We start from the raw sequence: 335 nt of genomic DNA, 5'->3' as shown, positions 1-335 counted from the left end.
GCTTTGACACACAGTTATGCGAAAATCCGCGAAATTTGTTGGGGGGAGCGCAACCGGGGGGCAATTGGGGGGACCCCGTGATCTCTTTATAATACAATTAAAATACCTGGCCCCGATATTAAAAAACAGTAAAAGACTTAAAAGTTTAAAAAAAAAGATAAGAGAAAAAAACCGAGATGTAAAAAACAGGCAGGCTTTAGGTTTTTTTTGTAGGGAGAAAAAGTCCCGCCCAGGTAATAGGGAATTAAGGTCGTTAAGAAAGCTAATAATGGGGGATGATATCGCTTTGGGTTAAATGCGCAATGTTGCATGGAGACGGGGTTTCCCCACTTAAC

Source organism: Penaeus monodon, chromosome 15, assembly GCF_015228065.2.
Source record: "Penaeus monodon isolate SGIC_2016 chromosome 15, NSTDA_Pmon_1, whole genome shotgun sequence".
Classification (NCBI taxonomy): Eukaryota; Metazoa; Arthropoda; class Malacostraca; order Decapoda; family Penaeidae; genus Penaeus; species Penaeus monodon.
The sequence above is the reverse complement of the archived record's forward strand: the minus strand, read 5'-3'. Positions refer to the sequence as shown.